General features: G+C 47.2%; 5 non-coding genes across 5 annotated transcripts; all 5 read right to left on the reverse strand.

Moving 5' to 3' along the window:
- Positions 1-8817: 8817 nt before the first annotated feature.
- TRNAG-UCC (transfer RNA glycine (anticodon UCC)) lies at positions 8818-8889 on the reverse strand. The gene has a single exon. It is a non-coding gene; the product is annotated as a tRNA-Gly (tRNA).
- Positions 8890-10421: 1532 nt separating this feature from the next.
- TRNAG-UCC (transfer RNA glycine (anticodon UCC)) lies at positions 10422-10493 on the reverse strand. The gene has a single exon. It is a non-coding gene; the product is annotated as a tRNA-Gly (tRNA).
- A 1532-nt stretch (positions 10494-12025) lies between these two features.
- Positions 12026-12097, reverse strand: TRNAG-UCC (transfer RNA glycine (anticodon UCC)). Its single transcript has one exon. It is a non-coding gene; the product is annotated as a tRNA-Gly (tRNA).
- Positions 12098-13629: 1532 nt separating this feature from the next.
- TRNAG-UCC (transfer RNA glycine (anticodon UCC)) lies at positions 13630-13701 on the reverse strand. Its single transcript has one exon. It is a non-coding gene; the product is annotated as a tRNA-Gly (tRNA).
- Positions 13702-21616: 7915 nt separating this feature from the next.
- TRNAG-UCC (transfer RNA glycine (anticodon UCC)) lies at positions 21617-21688 on the reverse strand. Its single transcript has one exon. It is a non-coding gene; the product is annotated as a tRNA-Gly (tRNA).
- Between the last annotated feature and the right edge of the window lie 1215 nt (positions 21689-22903).

A 22903-nucleotide genomic window follows, 5' to 3' on the forward strand; every position in this document is an offset into this window, starting at 1 on the left:
GGGATCGCTGGAGCTATTCTGGCAGGGCTCTCACCTCATTTGCCTAAAAATGTCACAAGGCATGCTGGGTGCAGAAAATCTTCGCCTTCCCCTCTCACAGTCAGTCATAGGGGAAAGTCAAGGCCCTCTCAGTCACTAGCCATGTCACGCCTTTGTCAAGACAGAAGCACCCCCACCCGCTCCTTCTCTGTGATCCTGCGCTACCATGCTCAGGTTTTGGCCTTACCTGGGAGCCAGAGGTGCACCCGGTGAGGGCTTGCCCGGTATGAGCGTTTGGGAGCGTTCGGGACGTGAGTGGACTTAGGACTGGAAGTTCTGTCCATTCGAAGCAGCCAACCTTCCTGCTGCAGACAGGGGCTGTCCCCTTGGGTTTCTTTCACCTTGCTCTCGGATAAATTTGGTTGTATGCTGCAGTTGCCTGCGATGACTACAAGGTGGCGCTGCTTTCAGGTAAGAGCACAAATATGCATAAAATGTTGGGGACTTTTGCCACATTTATCGGTGGTGGGTCTCGCACATTTTTTCCAGGGGAGAGATATTGACCTGAAACACTTTTTACTGCAGAGATGCTGCAGTTCTAAAGGCTGGTCGGGCAGAAGGGCTTAGCCGTTTCATTGCCTGCCCCCCTGCAGCCCATTTATTACCAGCAGTTGTGAGTGGTGACTGCTGTTTGTAAAATATAAAAATTTCAGGACATAGAAAGTCGCAGACGGGGCTTTTGGGATGCCTGCCTATGTCTTTGTTTATTATTTATCTAATAGCTGAGTAATCTGGTCAAGATATTTCTCTTTTTTTTAACATATTGCGTTAGAATAGCTACAGCTTGCTTAATGTATAAATATTAGCACTGCGTTGGCCGGGAATCAAACCCGGGTCAACTGCTTGGAAGGCAGCTATGCTCACCACTATACCACCAACGCTCCGTGGCATATGTTTTTTTAAACTCTAGACATCACAACCCTGAGTTCAATGACTATATTGCACCAGTATCAGAGGTATTTTTGGTTTACAGACCAACATGAAAATCAGGAAAAAAGTTCTTGCAACTGCTAAGGAACTGGAGATTTAAACCAATGCAAAAGCTGCGCAGAAAAGGAGAAAGGGAAAGCAGCAGTTCAAATCATTGAAATAAGCATATATTGGCAGCAAGGGAAAAACAGCAGGGTAGAGAAAGAAAACAGCTCCACGAAATTCACAGGAGATTGATAATAGCAGGACAAAAAAAGGGAATAATAACGTTCCAAGCAGGCTCAGAAAGAAGTGCGAGGGTCCCATCTTTCTTTAATGGTCATAACTGTGCATCATTTCCTTTGAAGTGTAGGGTTGATTCTCTGACCATCTGTCTCCCTGACTTTGAGCAGAGACCGATAGTTGAGCAGTCTCTTCCCACAAAAAGCTGGCACAAGCCTGCTGTTTTCCGCTCTGGCAGCGTGGAAACGAGAGAGTGGTCCTCACAAGAAAAAAAATCAATCCATGCTAGCAGAGGATGGTTTCGATCCATCGACCTCTGGGTTATGGGCCCAGCACGCTTCCGCTGCGCCACTCTGCTTCCTGTTCAAAATGCTGTGGTTATGCAGATCAGGAGCCTTCAGAGGAGTGGCATGGGATCACTGGAGCTATTCTGGCAGGGCTCTCACCTCATTTGCCTAAGAATGTCACAAGGCATGCTGGGTGCAGAAAATCTTCGCCTTCCCCTCTCACAGTCAGTCATAGGGGAAAGTCAAGGCCCTCTCAGTCACTAGCTATGTCACGCCTTTGTCAAGACAGAAGCACCCCCACCCGCTCCTTCTCTGTGATCCTGCGCTACCATGCTCAGGTTTTGGCCTTACCTGGGAGCCAGAGGTGCACCCGGTGAGGGCTTGCCCGGTATGAGCGTTTGGGAGCGTTCGGGACGTGAGTGGACTTAGGACTGGAAGTTCTGTCCATTCGAAGCAGCCAACCTTCCTGCTGCAGACAGGGGCTGTTCCCTTGGGTTTCTTTCACCTTGCTCTCGGATAAATTTGGTTGTATGCTGCAGTTGCCTGCGATGACTACAAGGTGGCGCTGCTTTCAGGTAAGAGCACAAATATGCAGAAAATGTTGGGGACTTTTGCCACATTTATCGGTGGTGGGTCTCGCACATTTTTTCCAGGGGAGAGATATTGACCTGAAACACTTTTTACTGCAGAGATGCTGCAGTTCTAAAGGCTGGTCGGGCAGAAGGGCTTAGCCGTTTCATTGCCTGCCCCCCTGCAGCCCATTTATTACCAGCAGTTGTGAGTGGTGACTGCTGTTTGTAAAATATAAAAATTTCAGGACATAGAAAGTCGCAGACGGGGCTTTTGGGATGCCTGCCTATGTCTTTGTTTATTATTTATCTAATAGCTGAGTAATCTGGTCAAGATATTTCTCTTTTTTTTAACATATTGCGTTAGAATAGCTACAGCTTGCTTAATGTATAAATATTAGCACTGCGTTGGCCGGGAATCGAACCCAGGTCAAATGCTTGGAAGACAGCTATGCTCACCACTATACCACCAACGCTCCGTGGTATATGTTTTTTTTAAACTCTAGACATCACAACCCTGAGTTCAATGACTATATTGCACCAGTATCAGAGGTATTTTTGGTTTACAGACCAACATGAAAATCAGGAAAAAAGTTTTTGCAACTGCTAAGGAACTGGAGATTGAAACCAATGCAAAAGCTGCGCAGAAAAGGAGAAAGGGAAAGCAGCAGTTCAAATCATTGAAATAAGCATATATTGGCAGCAAGGGAAAAACAGCAGGGTAGAGAAAGAAAACAGCTCCACGAAATTCAAAGGAGATTGATAATAGCAGGACAAAAAAAGGGAATAATAACGTTCCAAGCAGCCTCAGAAAGAAGTGCGAGGGTCCCATCTTTCGTTAATGGTCATAACTGTGCATCATTTCCTTTGAAGTGTAGGGTTGATTCTCTGACCATCTGTCTCCCTGACTTTGAGCAGAGACTGATAGTTGAGCAGTCTCTTCCCACAAAAAGCTCGCACAAGCCTGCTGTTTTCCGCTCTGGCAGCGTGGAAACGAGAGAGTGGTCCTCACAATAAAATAAATCAATCCATGCTAGCAGAGGATGGTTTCGATCCATCGACCTCTGGGTTATGGGCCCAGCACGCTTCCGCTGCGCCACTCTGCTTCCTGCTCAAAATGCTGTTGTTATGCAGATCAGGAGCCTTCAGAGGACTGGCATGGGATCGCTGGAGCTATTCTGGCAGGGCTCTCACCTCATTTGCCTAAGAATGTCACAAGGCATGCTGGGTGCAGAAAATCTTCGCCTTCCCCTCTCACAGTCAGTCATAGGGGAAAGTCAAGGCCCTCTCAGTCACTAGCCATGTCACGCCTTTGTCAAGACAGAAGCACCCCCACCCGCTCCTTCTCTGTGATCCTGCGCTACCATGCTCAGGTTTTGGCCTTACCTGGGAGCCAGAGGTGCACCCGGTGAGGGCTTGCCCGGTATGAGCGTTTGGGACGTGAATGGACTTAGGACTGGAAGTTCTGTCCATTCGAAGTAGCCAACCTTCCTGCTGCAGACGGGGGCTGTCCCCTTGGGTTTCTTTCACCTTGCTCTCGGATAAATTTGGTTGTATGCTGCAGTTGCCTGCGATGACTACAAGGTGGCGCTGCTTTCAGGTAAGAGCACAAATATGCAGAAAATGTTGGGGACTTTTGCCACATTTATCGGTGGTGGGTCTCGCACATTTTTTCCAGGGGAGAGATATTGACCTGAAACACTTTTTACTGCAGAGATGCTGCAGTTCTAAAGGCTGGTCGGGCAGAAGGGCTTAGCCGTTTCATTGCCTGCCCCCCTGCAGTCCATTTATTACCAGCAGTTGTGAGTGGTGACTGCTGTTTGTAAAATATAAAAATTTCAGGACATAGAAAGTCGCAGACAGGGCTTTTGGGATGCCTGCCTATGTCTTTGTTTATTATTTATCTAATAGCTGAGTAATCTGGTCAAGATATTTCTCTTTTTTTTAACATATTGCGTTAGAATAGCTACAGCTTGCTTAATGTATAAATATTAGCACTGCGTTGGCCGGGAATCAAACCCGGGTCAACTGCTTGGAAGGCAGCTATGCTCACCACTATACCACCAACGCTCCATGGCATATGTTTTTTTTAAACTCTAGACATCACAACCCTGAGTTCAATGACTATATTGCACCAGTATCAGAGGTATTTTTGGTTTACAGACCAACATGAAAATCAGGAAAAAAGTTCTTGCAACTGCTAAGGAACTGGAGATTGAAACCAATGCAAAAGCTGCGCAGAAAAGGAGAAAGGGAAAGCAGCAGTTCAAATCATTGAAATAAGCATATATTGGCAGCAAGGGAAAAACAGCAGGGTAGAGAAAGAAAACAGCTCCACGAAATTCACAGGAGATTGATAATAGCAGGACAAAAAAAGGGAATAATAACGTTCCAAGCAGGCTCAGAAAGAAGTGCGAGGGTCCCATCTTTCTTTAATGGTCATAACTGTGCATCATTTCCTTTGAAGTGTAGGGTTGATTCTCTGACCATCTGTCTCCCTGACTTTGAGCAGAGACCGATAGTTGAGCAGTCTCTTCCTACAAAAAGCTGGCACAAGCCTGCTGTTTTCCGCTCTGGCAGCGTGGAAACGAGAGAGTGGTCCTCACAAGAAAAAAAATCAATCCATGCTAGCAGAGGATGGTTTCGATCCATCGACCTCTGGGTTATGGGCCCAGCACGCTTCCGCTGCGCCACTCTGCTTCCTGTTCAAAATGCTGTGGTTATGCAGATCAGGAGCCTTCAGAGGAGTGGCATGGGATCGCTGGAGCTATTCTGGCAGGGCTCTCACCTCATTTGCCTAAGAATGTCACAAGGCATGCTGGGTGCAGAAAATCTTCGCCTTCCCCTCTCACAGTCAGTCATAGGGGAAAGTCAAGGCCCTCTCAGTCACTAGCCATGTCACGCCTTTGTCAAGACAGAAGCACCCCCACCCGCTCCTTCTCTGTGATCCTGCGCTACCATGCTCAGGTTTTGGCCTTACCTGGGAGCCAGAGGTGCAACCGGTGAGGGCTTGCCCGGTATGAGCGTTCGGGACGTGAGTGGACTTAGGACTGGAAGTTCTGTCCATTCGAAGCAGCCAACCTTCCTGCTGCAGACAGGGGCTGTTCCCTTGGGTTTCTTTCAACTTGCTCTCGGATAAATTTGTTTGTATGCTGCAGTTGCCTGCGATGACTACAAGGTGGCGCTGCTTTCAGGTAAGAGCACAAATATGCAGAAAATGTTGGGGACTTTTGCCACATTTATCGGTGGTGGGTCTCGCACATTTTTTCCAGGGGAGAGATATTGACCTGAAACACTTTTTACTGCAGAGATGCTGCAGTTCTAAAGGCTGGTCGGGCAGAAGGGCTTAGCCGTTTCATTGCCTGCCCCCCTGCAGCCCATTTATTACCAGCAGTTGTGAGTGGTGACTGCTGTTTGTAAAATATAAAAATTTCAGGACATAGAAAGTCGCAGACGGGGCTTTTGGGATGCCTGCCTATGTCTTTGTTTATTATTTATCTAATAGCTGAGTAATCTGGTCAAGATATTTCTCTTTTTTTTAACATATTGCGTTAGAATAGCTACAGCTTGCTTAATGTATAAATATTAGCACTGCGTTGGCCGGGAATCAAACCCAGGTCAACTGCTTGGAAGGCAGCTATGCTCACCACTATACCACCAACGCTCCATGGCATATGTTTTTTTTAAACTCTAGACATCACAACCCTGACTTCAATGACTATATTGCACCAGTATCAGAGGTATTTTTGGTTTACAGACCAACATGAAAATCAGGAAAAAAGTTCTTGCAACTGCTAAGGAACTGGAGATTGAAACCAATGCAAAAGCTGCGCAGAAAAGGAGAAAGGGAAAGCAGCAGTTCAAATCATTGAAATAAGCATACATTGGCAGCAAGGGAAAAACAGCAGGGTAGAGAAAGAAAACAGCTCCACGAATGTCACAGGAGATTGATAATAGCAGGACAAAAAAAGGGAATAATAACGTTCCAAGCAGGCTCAGAAAGAAGTGCGAGGGTCCCATCTTTCTTTAATGGTCATAACTGTGCATCATTTCCTTTGAAGTGTAGGGTTGATTCTCTGACCATCTGTCTCCCTGACTTTGAGCAGAGACCGATAGTTGAGCAGTCTCTTCCCACAAAAATCTGGCACAAGCCTGCTGTTTTCCGCTCTGGCAGCGTGGAAACGAGAGAGTGGTCCTCACAAGAAAAAAAATCAATCCATGCTAGCAGAGGATGGTTTCGATCCATCGACCTCTGGGTTATGGGCCCAGCACGCTTCCGCTGCGCCACTCTGCTTCCTGTTCAAAATGCTGTGGTTATGCAGATCAGGAGCCTTCAGAGGAGTGGCATGGGATCGCTGGAGCTATTCTGGCAGGGCTCTCACCTCATTTGCCTAAGAATGTCACAAGGCATGCTGGGTGCAGAAAATCTTCGCCTTCCCCTCTCACAGTCAGTCATAGGGGAAAGTCAAGGCCCTCTCAGTCACTAGCCATGTCACGCCTTTGTCAAGACAGAAGCACCCCCACCCGCTCCTTCTCTGTGATCCTGCGCTACCATGCTCAGGTTTTGGCCTTACCTGGGAGCCAGAGGTGCACCCGGTGAGGGCTGAGCGTTTGGGACGTGAGTGGACTTAGGACTGGAAGTTCTGTCCATTCGAAGTAGCCAACCCTCCTGCTGCAGACAGGGGCTGTCCCCTTGGGTTTCTTTCACCTTGCTCTCTGATAAATTTGGTTGTATGCTGCAGTTGCCTGCGATGACTACAAGGTGGCGCTGCTTTCAGGTAAGAGCACAAATATGCAGAAAATGTTGGGGACTTTTGCCACATTTATCGGTGGTGGGTCTCGCACATTTTTTCCAGGGGAGAGATATTGACCTGAAACACTTTTTACTGCAGAGATGCTGCAGTTCTAAAGGCTGGTCGGGCAGAAGGGCTTAGCCGTTTCATTGCCTGCCCCCCTGCAGCCCATTTATTACCAGCAGTTGTGAGTGGTGACTGCTGTTTGTAAAATATAAAAATTTCAGGACATAGAAAGTCGCAGACAGGGCTTTTGGGATGCCTGCCTATGTCTTTGTTTATTATTTATCTAATAGCTGAGTAATCTGGTCAAGATATTTCTCTTTTTTTTAACATATTGCGTTAGAATAGCTACAGCTTGCTTAATGTATAAATATTAGCACTGCGTTGGCCGGGAATCGAACCTGGGTCAACTGCTTGGAAGGCAGCTATGCTCACCACTATACCACCAACGCTCCATGGCATATGTATTTTTTAAACTCTAGACATCACAACCCTGAGTTCAATGACTATATTGCACCAGTATCAGAGGTATTTTTGGTTTACAGACCAACATGAAAATCAGGAAAAAAGTTCTTGCAACTGCTAAGGAACTGGAGATTGAAACCAATGCAAAAGCTGCGCAGAAAAGGAGAAAGGGAAAGCAGCAGTTCAAATCATTGAAATAAGCATATATTGGCAGCAAGGGAAAAACAGCAGGGTAGAGAAAGAAAACAGCTCCACGAAATTCACAGGAGATTGATAATAGCAGGACAAAAAAAGGGAATAATAACGTTCCAAGCAGGCTCAGAAAGAAGTGCGAGGGTCCCATCTTTCTTTAATGGTCATAACTGTGCATCATTTCCTTTGAAGTGTAGGGTTGATTCTCTGACCATCTGTCTCCCTGACTTTGAGCAGAGACCGATAGTTGAGCAGTCTCTTCCCACAAAAAGCTGGCACAAGCCTGCTGTTTTCCGCTCTGGCAGCGTGGAAACGAGAGAGTGGTCCTCACAAGAAAAAAAATCAATCCATGCTAGCAGAGGATGGTTTCGATCCATCGACCTCTGGGTTATGGGCCCAGCACGCTTCCGCTGCGCCACTCTGCTTCCTGTTCAAAATGCTGTGGTTATGCAGATCAGGAGCCTTCAGAGGAGTGGCATGGGATCGCTGGAGCTATTCTGGCAGGGCTCTCACCTCATTTGCCTAAGAATGTCACAAGGCATGCTGGGTGCAGAAAATCTTCGCCTTCCCCTCTCACAGTCAGTCATAGGGGAAAGTCAAGGCCCTCTCAGTCACTAGCCATGTCACGCCTTTGTCAAGACAGAAGCACCCCCACCCGCTCCTTCTCTGTGATCCTGCGCTACCATGCTCAGGTTTTGGCCTTACCTGGGAGCCAGAGGTGCAACCGGTGAGGGCTTGCCCGGTATGAGCGTTCGGGACGTGAGTGGACTTAGGACTGGAAGTTCTGTCCATTCGAAGCAGCCAACCTTCCTGCTGCAGACAGGGGCTGTTCCCTTGGGTTTCTTTCACCTTGCTCTCGGATAAATTTGTTTGTATGCTGCAGTTGCCTGCGATGACTACAAGGTGGCGCTGCTTTCAGGTAAGAGCACAAATATGCAGAAAATGTTGGGGACTTTTGCCACATTTATCGGTGGTGGGTCTCGCACATTTTTTCCAGGGGAGAGATATTGACCTGAAACACTTTTTACTGCAGAGATGCTGCAGTTCTAAAGGCTGGTCGGGCAGAAGGGCTTAGCCGTTTCATTGCCTGCCCCCCTGCAGCCCATTTATTACCAGCAGTTGTGAGTGGTGACTGCTGTTTGTAAAATATAAAAATTTCAGGACATAGAAAGTCGCAGACGGGGCTTTTGGGATGCCTGCCTATGTCTTTGTTTATTATTTATCTAATAGCTGAGTAATCTGGTCAAGATATTTCTCTTTTTTTTAACATATTGCGTTAGAATAGCTACAGCTTGCTTAATGTATAAATATTAGCACTGCGTTGGCCGGGAATCGAACCCGGGTCAACTGCTTGGAAGGCAGCTATGCTCACCACTATACCACCAACGCTCCGTGGCATATGTTTTTTTTAAACTCTAGACATCACAACCCTGAGTTCAATGACTATATTGCACCAGTATCAGAGGTATTTTTGGTTTACAGACCAACATGAAAATCAGGAAAAAAGTTCTTGCAACTGCTAAGGAACTGGAGATTGAAACCAATGCAAAAGCTGCGCAGAAAAGGAGAAAGGGAAAGCAGCAGTTCAAATCATTGAAATAAGCATATATTGGCAGCAAGGGAAAAACAGCAGGGTAGAGAAAGAAAACAGCTCCACGAAATTCACAGGAGATTGATAATAGCAGGACAAAAAAAGGGAATAATAACGTTCCAAGCAGGCTCCGAAAGAAGTGCGAGGGTCCCATCTTTCTTTAATGGTCATAACTGTGCATCATTTCCTTTGAAGTGTAGGGTTGATTCTCTGACCATCTGTCTCCCTGACTTTGAGCAGAGACCGGTAGTTGAGCAGTCTCTTCCCACAAAAATCTGGCACAAGCCTGCTGTTTTCCGCTCTGGCAGCGTGGAAACGAGAGAGTGGTCCTCACAAGAAAAAAAATCAATCCATGCTAGCAGAGGATGGTTTCGATCCATCGACCTCTGGGTTATGGGCCCAGCACGCTTCCGCTGCGCCACTCTGCTTCCTGTTCAAAATGCTGTGGTTATGCAGATCAGGAGCCTTCAGAGGAGTGGCATGGGATCGCTGGAGCTATTCTGGCAGGGCTCTCACCTCATTTGCCTAAGAATGTCACAAGGCATGCTGGGTGCAGAAAATCTTCGCCTTCCCCTCTCACAGTCAGTCATAGGGGAAAGTCAAGGCCCTCTCAGTCACTAGCCATGTCACGCCTTTGTCAAGACAGAAGCACCCCCACCCGCTCCTTCTCTGTGATCCTGCGCTACCATGCTCAGGTTTTGGCCTTACCTGGGAGCCAGAGGTGCACCCGGTGAGGGCTTGCCCGGTATGAGCGTTTGGGAGCGTTCAGGACGTGAGTGGACTTAGGACTGGAAGTTCTGTCCATTCGAAGCAGCCAACCTTCCTGCTGCAGACAGGGGCTGTTCCCTTGGGTTTCTTTCACCTTGCTCTCGGATAAATTTGTTTGTATGCTGCAGTTGCCTGCGATGACTACAAGGTGGCGCTGCTTTCAGGTAAGAGCACAAATATGCAGAAAATGTTGGGGACTTTTGCCACATTTATCGGTGGTGGGTCTCGCACATTTTTTCCAGGGGAGAGATATTGACCTGAAACACTTTTTACTGCAGAGATGCTGCAGTTCTAAAGGCTGGTCGGGCAGAAGGGCTTAGCCGTTTCATTGCCTGCCCCCCTGCAGCCCATTTATTACCAGCAGTTGTGAGTGGTGACTGCTGTTTGTAAAATATAAAAATTTCAGGACATAGAAAGTCGCAGACGGGGCTTTTGGGATGCCTGCCTATGTCTTTGTTTATTATTTATCTAATAGCTGAGTAATCTGGTCAAGATATTTCTCTTTTTTTTAACATATTGCGTTAGAATAGCTACAGCTTGCTTAATGTATAAATATTAGCACTGCGTTGGCCGGGAATCGAACCCGGGTCAACTGCTTGGAAGGCAGCTATGCTCACCACTATACCACCAACGCTCCGTGGCATATGTTTTTTTTAAACTCTAGACATCACAAGCCTGAGTTCAATGACTATATTGCACCAGTATCAGAGGTATTTTTGGTTTACAGACCAACATGAAAATCAGGAAAAAAGTTCTTGCAACTGCTAAGGAACTGGAGATTGAAACCAATGCAAAAGCTGCGCAGAAAAGGAGAAAGGGAAAGCAGCAGTTCAAATCATTGAAATAAGCATATATTGGCAGCAAGGGAAAAACAGCAGGGTAGAGAAAGAAAACAGCTCCACGAAATTCACAGGAGATTGATAATAGCAGGACAAAAAAAGGGAATAATAACGTTCCAAGCAGGCTCCGAAAGAAGTGCGAGGGTCCCATCTTTCTTTAATGGTCATAACTGTGCATCATTTCCTTTGAAGTGTAGGGTTGATTCTCTGACCATCTGTCTCCCTGACTTTGAGCAGAGACCGATAGTTGAGCAGTCTCTTCCCACAAAAATCTGGCACAAGCCTGCTGTTTTCCGCTCTGGCAGCGTGGAAACGAGAGAGTGGTCCTCACAAGAAAAAAAATCAATCCATGCTAGCAGAGGATGGTTTCGATCCATCGACCTTAGGGTTATGGGCCCAGCACGCTTCCGCTGCGCCACTCTGCTTCCTGTTCAAAATGCTGTGGTTATGCAGATCAGGAGCCTTCAGAGGAGTGGCATGGGATCGCTGGAGCTATTCTGGCAGGGCTCTCACCTCATTTGCCTAAGAATGTCACAAGGCATGCTGGGTGCAGAAAATCTTCGCCTTCCCCTCTCACAGTCAGTCATAGGGGAAAGTCAAGGCCCTCTCAGTCACTAGCCATGTCACGCCTTTGTCAAGACAGAAGCACCCCCACCCGCTCCTTCTCTGTGATCCTGCGCTACCATGCTCAGGTTTTGGCCTTACCTGGGAGCCAGAGGTGCACCCGGTGAGGGCTTGCCCGGTATGAGCGTTTGGGAGCGTTCAGGACGTGAGTGGACTTAGGACTGGAAGTTCTGTCCATTCGAAGCAGCCAACCTTCCTGCTGCAGACAGGGGCTGTTCCCTTGGGTTTCTTTCACCTTGCTCTCGGATAAATTTGGTTGTATGCTGCAGTTGCCTGCGATGACTACAAGGTGGCGCTGCTTTCAGGTAAGAGCACAAATATGCAGAAAATGTTGGGGACTTTTGCCACATTTATCGGTGGTGGGTCTCGCACATTTTTTCCAGGGGAGAGATATTGACCTGAAACACTTTTTACTGCAGAGATGCTGCAGTTCTAAAGGCTGGTCGGGCAGAAGGGCTTAGCCGTTTCATTGCCTGCCCCCCTGCAGCCCATTTATTACCAGCAGTTGTGAGTGGTGACTGCTGTTTGTAAAATATAAAAATTTCAGGACATAGAAAGTCGCAGACGGGGCTTTTGGGATGCCTGCCTATGTCTTTGTTTATTATTTATCTAATAGCTGAGTAATCTGGTCAAGATATTTCTCTTTTTTTTAACATATTGCGTTAGAATAGCTACAGCTTGCTTAATGTATAAATATTAGCACTGCGTTGGCCGGGAATCGAACCCGGGTCAACTGCTTGGAAGGCAGCTATGCTCACCACTATACCACCAACGCTCCGTGGCATATGTTTTTTTTAAACTCTAGACATCACAACCCTGAGTTCAATGACTATATTGCACCAGTATCAGAGGTATTTTTGGTTTACAGACCAACATGAAAATCAGGAAAAAAGTTCTTGCAACTGCTAAGGAACTGGAGATTGAAACCAATGCAAAAGCTGCGCAGAAAAGGAGAAAGGGAAAGCAGCAGTTCAAATCATTGAAATAAGCATATATTGGCAGCAAGGGAAAAACAGCAGGGTAGAGAAAGAAAACAGCTCCACGAAATTCACAGGAGATTGATAATAGCAGGACAAAAAAAGGGAATAATAACGTTCCAAGCAGCCTCAGAAAGAAGTGCGAGGGTCCCATCTTTCGTTAATGGTCATAACTGTGCATCATTTCCTTTGAAGTGTAGGGTTGATTCTCTGACCATCTGTCTCCTTGACTTTGAGCAGAGACCGATAGTTGAGCAGTCTCTTCCCACAAAAACCTGGCACAAGCCTGCTGTTTTCCGCTCTGGCAGCGTGGAAACGAGAGAGTGGTCCTCACAAGAAAAAAAATCAATCCATGCTAGCAGAGGATGGTTTCGATCCATCGACCTCTGGGTTATGGGCCCAGCACGCTTCCGCTGCGCCACTCTGCTTCCTGCTCAAAATGCTGTGGTTATGCAGATCAGGAGCCTTCAGAGGAGTGGCATGGGATCGCTGGAGCTATTCTGGCAGGGCTCTCACCTCATTTGCCTAAGAATGTCACAAGGCATGCTGGGTGCAGAAAATCTTCGCCTTCCCCTCTCACAGTCAGTCATAGGGGAAAGTCAAGGCCCTCTCAGTCACTAGCCATGTCACGCCTTTGTCAAGACAGAAGCACCCCCACCCGCTCCTTCTCTGTGATCCTGCGCTACCATGCTCAGGTTTTGGCCTTACCTGGGAGCCAGAGGTGCACCCGGTGAGGGCTTGCCCGGTATGAGCGTTTGGGAGCGTTCAGGACGTGAGTGGACTTAGGACTGGAAGTTCTGTCCATTCGAAGCAGCCAACCTTCCTGCTGCAGACAGGGGCTGTTCCCTTGGGTTTCTTTCACCTTGCTCTCGGATAAATTTGGTTGTATGCTGCAGTTGCCTGCGATGACTACAAGGTGGCGCTGCTTTCAGGTAAGAGCACAAATATGCAGAAAATGTTGGGGACTTTTGCCACATTTATCGGTGGTGGGTCTCGCACATTTTTTCCAGGGGAGAGATATTGACCTGAAACACTTTTTACTGCAGAGATGCTGCAGTTCTAAAGGCTGGTCGGGCAGAAGGGCTTAGCCGTTTCATTGCCTGCCCCCCTGCAGCCCATTTATTACCAGCAGTTGTGAGTGGTGACTGCTGTTTGTAAAATATAAAAATTTCAGGACATAGAAAGTCGCAGACGGGGCTTTTGGGATGCCTGCCTATGTCTTTGTTTATTATTTATCTAATAGCTGAGTAATCTGGTCAAGATATTTCTCTTTTTTTTAACATATTGCGTTAGAATAGCTACAGCTTGCTTAATGTATAAATATTAGCACTGCGTTGGCCGGGAATCGAACCCGGGTCAACTGCTTGGAAGGCAGCTATGCTCACCACTATACCACCAACGCTCCGTGGCATATGTTTTTTTTAAACTCTAGACATCACAACCCTGAGTTCAATGACTATATTGCACCAGTATCAGAGGTATTTTTGGTTTACAGACCAACATGAAAATCAGGAAAAAAGTTCTTGCAACTGCTAAGGAACTGGAGATTGAAACCAATGCAAAAGCTGCGCAGAAAAGGAGAAAGGGAAAGCAGCAGTTCAAATCATTGAAATAAGCATATATTGGCAGCAAGGGAAAAACAGCAGGGTAGAGAAAGAAAACAGCTCCACGAAATTCACAGGAGATTGATAATAGCAGGACAAAAAAAGGGAATAATAACGTTCCAAGCAGCCTCAGAAAGAAGTGCGAGGGTCCCATCTTTTGTTAATGGTCATAACTGTGCATCATTTCCTTTGAAGTGTAGGGTTGATTCTCTGACCATCTGTGTCCTTGACTTTGAGCAGAGACCGATAGTTGAGCACTCTCTTCCCACAAAAACCTGGCACAAGCCTGCTGTTTTCTGCTCTGGCAGCGTGGAAACGAGAGAGTGGTCCTCACAAGAAAAAAAATCAATCCATGCTAGCAGAGGATGGTTTCGATCCATCGACCTCTGGGTTATGGGCCCAGCACGCTTCCGCTGCGCCACTCTGCTTCCTGCTCAAAATACTGTGGTTATGCAGATCAGGAGCCTTCAGAGGAGTGGCATGGGATCGCTGGAGCTATTCTGGCAGGGCTCTCACCTCATTTGCCTAAGAATGTCACAAGGCATGCTGGGTGCAGAAAATCTTCGCCTTCCCCTCTCACAGTCAGTCATAGGGGAAAGTCAAGGCCCTCTCAGTCAATAGCCATGTCACGCCTTTGTCAAGACAGAAGCACCCCCACCCGCTCCTTCTCTGTGATCCTGCGCTACAATGCTCAGGTTTTGGCCTTACCTGAGAGCCAGAGGTGCACCCGGTGAGGGCTTGCCCGGTATGAGCGTTCGGGACGTGAGTGGACTTAGGATTGGAAGTTCTGTCCATTCGAAGCAGCCAACCTTCCTGCTGCAGACAGGGGCTGTCCCCTTGGGTTTCTTTCACCTTGCTCTCGGATAAATTTGGTTGTATGCTGCAGTTGCCTGCGATGACTACAAGGTGGCGCTGCTTTCAGGTAAGAGCACAAATATGCATAAAATGTTGGGGACTTTTGCCACATTTATCGGTGGTGGGTCTCGCACATTTTTTCCAGGGGAGAGATATTGACCTGAAACACTTTTTACTGCAGAGATGCTGCAGTTCTAAAGGCTGGTCGGGCAGAAGGGCTTAGCCGTTTCATTGCCTGCCCCCCTGCAGCCCATTTATTACCAGCAGTTGTGAGTGGTGACTGCTGTTTGTAAAATATAAAAATTTCAGGACATAGAAAGTCGCAGACGGGGCTTTTGGGATGCCTGCCTATGTCTTTGTTTATTATTTATCTAATAGCTGAGTAATCTGGTCAAGATATTTCTCTTTTTTTTAACATATTGCGTTAGAATAGCTACAGCTTGCTTAATGTATAAATATTAGCACTGCGTTGGCCGGGGATCGAACGCGGGTCAACTGCTTGGAAGGCAGCTATGCTCACCACTTTACCACCAACGCTCCATGGCATATGCTTTTTTTAAACTCTAGACATCACAACCCTGAGTTCAATGACTATATTGCACCAGTATCAGAGGTATTTTTGGTTTACAGACCAACATGAAAATCAGGAAAAAAGTTCTTGCAACTGCTAAGGAACTGGAGATTGAAACCAATGCAAAAGCTGCGCAGAAAAGGAGAAAGGGAAAGCAGCAGTTCAAATCATTGAAATAAGCATATATTGGCAGCAAGGGAAAAACAGCAGGGTAGAGAAAGAAAACAGCTCCACGAAATTCACAGGAGATTGATAATAGCAGGACAAAAAAAGGGAATAATAACGTTCCAAGCAGGCTCAGAAAGAAGTGCGAGGGTCCCATCTTTCTTTAATGGTCATAACTGTGCATCATTTCCTTTGAAGTGTAGGGTTGATTCTCTGACCATCTGTCTCCCTGACTTTGAGCAGAGACCGATAGTTGAGCAGTCTCTTCCCACAAAAAGCTGGCACAAGCCTGCTTTTTTCCGCTCTGGCAGCGTGGAAACGAGAGAGTGGTCCTCACAAGAAAAAAAATCAATCCATGCTAGCAGAGGATGGTTTCGATCCATCGACCTCTGGGTTATGGGCCCAGCACGCTTCCGCTGCGCCACTCTGCTTCCTGTTCAAAATGCTGTGGTTATGCAGATCAGGAGCCTTCAGAGGAGTGGCATGGGATCGCTGGAGCTATTCTGGCAGGGCTCTCACCTCATTTGCCTAAGAATGTCACAAGGCATGCTGGGTGCAGAAAATCTTCGCCTTCCCCTCTCACAGTCAGTCATAGGGGAAAGTCAAGGCCCTCTCAGTCACTAGCCATGTCACGCCTTTGTCAAGACAGAAGCACCCCCACCCGCTCCTTCTCTGTGATCCTGCGCTACCATGCTCAGGTTTTGGCCTTACCTGGGAGCCAGAGGTGCACCCGGTGAGGGCTTGCCCGGTATGAGCGTTCGGGACGTGAGTGGACTTAGGACTGGAAGTTCTGTCCATTCGAAGCAGCCAACCTTCCTGCTGCAGACAGTGGCTGTTCCCTTGGGTTTCTTTCACCTTGCTCTCGGATAAATTTGGTTGTATGCTGCAGTTGCCTGCGATGACTACAAGGTGGCGCTGCTTTCATGTAAGAGCACAAATATGCATAAAATGTTGGGGACTTTTGCCACATTTATCGGTGGTGGGTCTCGCACATTTTTTCCAGGGGAGAGATATTGACCTGAAACACTTTTTACTGCAGAGATGCTGCAGTTCTAAAGGCTGGTCGGGCAGAAGGGCTTAGCCGTTTCATTGCCTGCCCCCCTGCAGCCCATTTATTACCAGCAGTTGTGAGTGGTGACTGCTGTTTGTAAAATATAAAAATTTCAGGACATAGAAAGTCGCAGACGGGGCTTTTGGGATGCCTGCCTATGTCTTTGTTTATTATTTATCTAATAGCTGAGTAATCTGGTCAAGATATTTCTCTTTTTTTTAACATATTGCGTTAGAATAGCTACAGCTTGCTTAATGTATAAATATTAGCACTGCGTTGGCCGGGAATCGAACCCGGGTCAACTGCTTGGAAGGCAGATATGCTCACCACTATACCACCAACGCTCCATGGCATATGCTTTTTTTAAACTCTAGACATCACAACCCTGAGTTCAATGACTATATTGCACCAGTATCAGAGGTATTTTTGGTTTACAGACCAACATGAAAATCAGGAAAAAAGTTCTTGCAACTGCTAAGGAACTGGAGATTGAAACCAATGCAAATGCTGCGCAGAAAAGGAGAAAGGGAAAGCAGCAGTTCAAATCATTGAAATAAGCATATATTGGCAGCAAGGGAAAAACAGCAGGGTAGAGAAAGAAAACAGCTCCACGAAATTCACAGGAGATTGATAATAGCAGGACAAAAAAAGGGAATAATAACGTTCCAAGCAGGCTCAGAAAGAAGTGCGAGGGTCCCATCTTTCTTTAATGGTCATAACTGTGCATCATTTCCTTTGAAGTGTAGGGTTGATTCTCTGACCATCTGTCTCCCTGACTTTGAGCAGAGACCGATAGTTGAGCAGTCTCTTCCCACAAAAAGCTGGCACAAGCCTGCTTTTTTCCACTCTGGCAGTGTGGAAACGAGAGAGTGGTCCTCACAAGAAAAAAAATCAATCCATGCTAGCAGAGGATGGTTTCGATCCATCGACCTCTGGGTTATGGGCCCAGCACGCTTCCGCTGCGCCACTCTGCTTCCTGTTCAAATGCTGTGGTTATGCAGATCAGGAGCCTTCAGAGGAGTGGCATGGGATCGCTGGAGCTATTCTGGCAGGGCTCTCACCTCATTTGCCTAAGAATGTCACAAGGCATGCTGGGTGCAGAAAATCTTCGCCTTCCCCTCTCACAGTCAGTCATAGGGGAAAGTCAAGGCCCTCTCAGTCACTAGCCATGTCACGCCTTTGTCAAGACAGAAGCACCCCCACCCGCTCCTTCTCTGTGATCCTGCGCTACCATGCTCAGGTTTTGGCCTTACCTGGGAGCCAGAGGTGCACCCGGTGAGGGCTTGCCCGGTATGAGCGTTTGGGAGCGTTCAGGACGTGAGTGGACTTAGGACTGGAAGTTCTGTCCATTCGAAGCAGCCAACCTTCCTGCTGCAGACAGGGGCTGTTCCCTTGGGTTTCTTTCACCTTGCTCTCGGATAAATTTGGTTGTATGCTGCAGTTGCCTGCGATGACTACAAGGTGGCGCTGCTTTCAGGTAAGAGCACAAATATGCAGAAAATGTTGGGGACTTTTGCCACATTTATCGGTGGTGGGTCTCGCACATTTTTTCCAGGGGAGAGATATTGACCTGAAACACTTTTTACTGCAGAGATGCTGCAGTTCTAAAGGCTGGTCGGGCAGAAGGGCTTAGCCTTTTCATTGCCTGCCCCCCTGCAGCCCATTTATTACCAGCAGTTGTGAGTGGTGACTGCTGTTTGTAAAATATAAAAAATTCAGGACATAGAAAGTCGCAGACGGGGCTTTTGGGATGCCTGCCTATGTCTTTGTTTATTATTTATCTAATAGCTGAGTAATCTGGTCAAGATATTTCTCTTTTTTTTAACATATTGCGTTAGAATAGCTACAGCTTGCTTAATGTATAAATATTAGCACTGCGTTGGCCGGGAATCGAAGCCGGGTCAACTGCTTGGAAGGCAGCTATGCTCACCACTATACCACCAACGCTCCGTGGCATATGTTTTTTTTAAACTCTAGACATCAAAACCCTGAGTTCAATGACTATATTGCACCAGTATCAGAGGTATTTTTGGTTTACAGACCAACATGAAAATCAGGAAAAAAGTTCTTGCAACTGCTAAGGAACTGGAGATTGAAACCAATGCAAAAGCTGCGCAGAAAAGGAGAAAGGGAAAGCAGCAGTTCAAATCATTGAAATAAGCATATATTGGCAGCAAGGGAAAAACAGCAGGGTAGAGAAAGAAAACAGCTCCACGAAATTCACAGGAGATTGATAATAGCAGGACAAAAAAAGGGAATAATAACGTTCCAAGCAGCCTCAGAAAGAAGTGCGAGGGTCCCATCTTTCGTTAATGGTCATAACTGTGCATCATTTCCTTTGAAGTGTAGGGTTGATTCTCTGACCATCTGTCTCCCTGACTTTGAGCAGAGACCGATAGTTGAGCAGTCTCTTCCCACAAAAAGCTGGCACAAGCCTGCTGATTTCCGCTCTGGCAGCGTGGAAACGAGAGAGTGGTCCTCACAAAAAAAAAAATCAATCCATGCTAGCAGAGGATGGTTTCGATCCATCGACCTCTGGGTTATGGGCCCAGCACGCTTCCGCTGCGCCACTCTGCTTCCTGCTCAAAATGCTGTGGTTATGCAGATCAGGAGCCTTCAGAGGAGTGGCATGGGATTGCTGGAGCTATTCTGGCAGGGCTCTCACCTCATTTGCCTAAGAATGTCACAAGGCATGCTGGGTGCAGAAAATCTTCGCCTTCCCCTCTCACAGTCAGTCATAGGGGAAAGTCAAGGCCCTCTCAGTCACTAGCCATGTCACACCTTTGTCAAGACAGAAGCACCCCCACCCGCTCCTTCTCTGTGATCCTGCGCTACAATGCTCAGGTTTTGGCCTTACCTGGGAGCCAGAGGTGCACCCGGTGAGGGCTTGCCCGTATGAGTGTTTGGGAGCGTTCGGGACGTGAGTGGACTTAGGACTGGAAGTTCTGTCCATTCGAAGCAGCCAACCTTCCTGCTGCAGACAGGGGCTGTCCCCTTGGGTTTCTTTCACCTTGCTCTCGGATAAATTTGGTTGTATGCTGCAGTTGCCTGCGATGACTACAAGGTGGCGCTGCTTTCAAGTAAGAGCACAAATATGCAGAAAATGTTGGGGACTTTTGCCACATTTATCGGTGGTGTGTCTCGCACATTTTTTCCAGGGGAGAGATATTGACCTGAAACACTTTTTACTGCAGAGATGCTGCAGTTCTAAAGGCTGGTCGGGCAGAAGGGCTTAGCCGTTTCATTGCCTGCCCCCCTGCAGCCCATTTATTACCAGCAGTTGTGAGTGGTGACTGCTGTTTGTAAAATATAAAAATTTCAGGACATAGAAAGTCGCAGACAGGGCTTTTGGGATGCCTGCCTATGTCTTTGTTTATTATTTATCTAATAGCTGAGTAATCTGGTCAAGATATTTCTCTTTTTTTTAACATATTGCGTTAGAATAGCTACAGCTTGCTTAATGTATAAATATTAGCACTGCGTTGGCCGGGAATCGAACCCGGGTCAACTGCTTGGAAGGCAGCTATGCTCACCACTATAACACCAACGCTCCATGGCATATGTTTTTTTTAAACTCTAGACATCACAACCCTGAGTTCAATGACTATATTGCACCAGTATCAGAGGTATTTTTGGTTTACAGACCAACATGAAAATCAGGAAAAAAGTTCTTGCAACTGCTAAGGAACTGGAGATTGAAACCAATGCAAAAGCTGCGCAGAAAAGGAGAAAGGGAAAGCAGCAGTTCAAATCATTGAAATAAGCATATATTGGCAGCAAGGGAAAAACAGCAGGGTAGAGAAAGAAAACAGCTCCACGAAATTCACAGGAGACTGATAATAGCAGGACAAAAAAAGGGAATAATAACGTTCCAAGCAGCCTCAGAAAGAAGTGCGAGGGTCCCATCTTTCGTTAATGGTCATAACTGTGCATCATTTCCTTTGAAGTGTAGGGTTGATTCTCTGACCATCTGTCTCCCTGACTTTGAGCAGAGACCGATAGTTGAGCAGTCTCTTCCCACAAAAAGCTGGCACAAGCCTGCTGTTTTCCGCTCTGGCAGCGTGGAAACGAGAGAGTGGTCCTCACAAGAAAAAAAATCAATCCATGCTAGCAGAGGATGGTTTCGATCCATCGACCTCTGGGTTATGGGCCCAGCACGCTTCCGCTGCGCCACTCTGCTTCCTGTTCAAAATGCTGTGGTTATGCAGATCAGGAGCCTTCAGAGGAGTGGCATGGGATCGCTGGAGCTATTCTGGCAGGGCTCTCACCTCATTTGCCTAAGAATGTCACAAGGCATGCTGGGTGCAGAAAATCTTCGCCTTCCCCTCTCACAGTCAGTCATAGGGGAAAGTCAAGGCCCTCTCAGTCACTAGCCATGTCACGCCTTTGTCAAGACAGAAGCACCCCCACCCGCTCCTTCTCTGTGATCCTGCGCTACAATGCTCAGGTTTTGGCCTTACCTGGGAGCCAGAGGTGCACCCGGTGAGGGCTTGCCAGGTATGAGCGTTCGGGACGTGAGTGGACTTAGGACTGGAAGTTCTGTCCATTCGAAGTAGCCAACCTTCCTGCTGCAGACAGGGGCTGTCCCCTTGGGTTTCTTTCACCTTGCTCTCGGATAAATTTGGTTGTATGCTGCAGTTGCCTGCGATGACTACAAGGTGGCGCTGCTTTCAGGTAAGAGCACAAATATGCAGAAAATGTTGGGGACTTTTGCCACATTTATCGGTGGTGGGTCTCGCACATTTTTTCCAGGGGAGAGATATTGACCTGAAACACTTTTTACTGCAGAGATGCTGCAGTTCTAAAGGCTGGTCGGGCAGAAGGGCTTAGCCGTTTCATTGCCTGCCCCCCTGCAGCCCATTTATTACCAGCAGTTGTGAGTGGTGACTGCTGTTTGTAAAATATAAAAATTTCAGGACATAGAAAGTCACAGACAGGGCTTTTGGGATGCCTGCCTATGTCTTTGTTTATTATTTATCTAATAGCTGAGTAATCTGGTCAAGATATTTCTCTTTTTTTAACATATTGCGTTAGAATAGCTACAGCTTGCTTAATGTATAAATATTAGCACTGCGTTGGCCGGGAATCGAACCCAGGTCAACTGCTTGGAAGGCAGCTATGCTCACCACTATACCACCAACGCTCCATGGCATATGTTTTTTTTAAACTCTAGACATCACAACCCTGAGTTCAATGACTATATTGCACCAGTATCAGAGGTATTTTTGGTTTACAGACCAACATGAAAATCAGGAAAAAAGTTCTTGCAACTGCTAAGGAACTGGAGATTGAAACCAATGCAAAAGCTGCGCAGAAAAGGAGAAAGGGAAAGCAGCAGTTCAAATCATTGAAATAAGCATATATTGGCAGCAAGGGAAAAACAGCAGGGTAGAGAAAGAAAACAGCTCCACGAAATTCACAGGAGATTGATAATAGCAGGACAAAAAAAGGGAATAATAACGTTCCAAGCAGGCTCAGAAAGAAGTGCGAGGGTCCCATCTTTCTTTAATGGTCATAACTGTGCATCATTTCCTTTGAAGTGTAGGGTTGATTCTCTGACCATCTGTCTCCCTGACTTTGAGCAGAGACCGATAGTTGAGCAGTCTCTTCCCACAAAAAGCTGGCACAAGCCTGCTGTTTTCCGCTCTGGCAGCGTGGAAACGAGAGAGTGGTCCTCACAAAAAAAAAAATCAATCCATGCTAGCAGAGGATGGTTTCGATCCATCGACCTCTGGGTTATGGGCCCAGCACGCTTCCGCTGCGCCACTCTGCTTCCTGCTCAAAATGCTGTGGTTATGCAGATCAGGAGCCTTCAGAGGAGTGGCATGGGATTGCTGGAGCTATTCTGGCAGGGCTCTCACCTCATTTGCCTAAGAATGTCACAAGGCATGCTGGGTGCAGAAAATCTTCGCCTTCCCCTCTCACAGTCAGTCATAGGGGAAAGTCAAGGCCCTCTCAGTCACTAGCCATGTCACGCCTTTGTCAAGACAGAAGCACCCCCACCCGCTCCTTCTCTGTGATCCTACGCTACAATGCTCAGGTTTTGGCCTTACCTGGGAGCCAGAGGTGCACCCGGTGAGGGCTTGCCCGTATGAGTGTTTGGGAGCGTTCGGGACGTGAGTGGACTTAGGACTGGAAGTTCTGTCCATTCGAAGCAGCCAACCTTCCTGCTGCAGACAGGGGCTGTCCCCTTGGGTTTCTTTCACCTTGCTCTCGGATAAATTTGGTTGTATGCTGCAGTTGCCTGCGATGACTACAAGGTGGCGCTGCTTTCAGGTAAGAGCACAAATATGCAGAAAATGTTGGGGACTTTTGCCACATTTATCGGTGGTGTGTCTCGCACATTTTTTCCAGGGGA

This window comes from Pleurodeles waltl, unplaced genomic scaffold (genome assembly GCF_031143425.1).
Source record: "Pleurodeles waltl isolate 20211129_DDA unplaced genomic scaffold, aPleWal1.hap1.20221129 scaffold_69, whole genome shotgun sequence".
In the NCBI taxonomy this organism is placed as follows: domain Eukaryota; kingdom Metazoa; phylum Chordata; class Amphibia; order Caudata; family Salamandridae; genus Pleurodeles; species Pleurodeles waltl.